Source organism: Alligator sinensis, unplaced genomic scaffold, assembly GCF_000455745.1.
Source record: "Alligator sinensis unplaced genomic scaffold, ASM45574v1 scaffold123_2, whole genome shotgun sequence".
Classification (NCBI taxonomy): Eukaryota; Metazoa; Chordata; order Crocodylia; family Alligatoridae; genus Alligator; species Alligator sinensis.
This window is the reverse complement of record NW_005841917.1, coordinates 657066-657984: the sequence shown is the minus strand read 5'-3', so window position 1 is coordinate 657984 and position 919 is coordinate 657066. Positions and strand designations below refer to the sequence as shown.

General features: G+C 48.0%; 1 pseudogene; it reads left to right on the top strand.

Moving 5' to 3' along the window:
• Positions 1–504: 504 nt before the first annotated feature.
• On the top strand, positions 505–626 carry LOC112549489 (annotated as a pseudogene).
• Positions 627–919: the final 293 nt, after the last annotated feature.

Sequence of the window (919 nt, the reverse complement as noted above, 5' to 3'; positions counted from 1 at the left end):
TTTTTTTTGGTAAAAGAATAAATTAGAGGCATCTATCCAGAGGCGTCAAAGAAGACGCCAGCCTACCTAAGCCCAGCCCGTCAGCGTCTGAGGTGGAGACGCTAGCCGTCGGGACAGCCAGGCTAATTCCACCAGGACCCATGCCAACTCTGGTTTCCCTCTGGCGAAAGGGGTTGACTGAGCATGATCAAACCACGCAGGTGGCACCCATCTGGTTGGCGAGTGGATGGAGTGTAGGGGAGGCAAAGCCCCATGGAACATCGCACCCGGACAGTGAGTATTACCATCCCCGGGGCCCCCAGGAAGAGGATCTCTATTGAACCCCTCCCTTTCATTCAATAACATCGTCGTGGCAGGCGAGTTGAGGGGAGGAGCCCCATGCCAGATGGATAGTACGTCACTCAACGTAAACCCCACTTAAGGCGCTTTGTATCACAGATCACTATGACTGTGGAGGGAACACCTGACCATTTTTTTAAGGGCCACACAAAAAAAAAGTTCCCATCAACATCTCAGCCTTTTGGCTAAGATCAAGCATTTTTGGCACCAAGGGAGGATGTTAGAACTGGTTCTGGCCCTTCCAATGCTGGCCTGGTATTGCAGTACTCCAGGCCTGGTGCCAGTTCCCTGTGGAGAGAATACCCGGTCATTCTTTTTATGGGTCAACCAAATAAATAAAAAGGTTTCCATCAGTGGGTTTGCCCAATGTAGACCGTGTGTTTTATAGCCATGTTCAGTGTTCATTGCATTTAATTAACTTCACAGTTGGTTTCCATTGCTGAAAATATGCTGCTTTTGGCAGCAGTTTAATGATAGACAATGGGCTTGTCTACATAAGATGTTTACTGCACAGTAGACTAATTAGCTATGCAGTAAACATCTTGGTGTCTACAGATACTCCCCTATTAGGTTGGAGTAA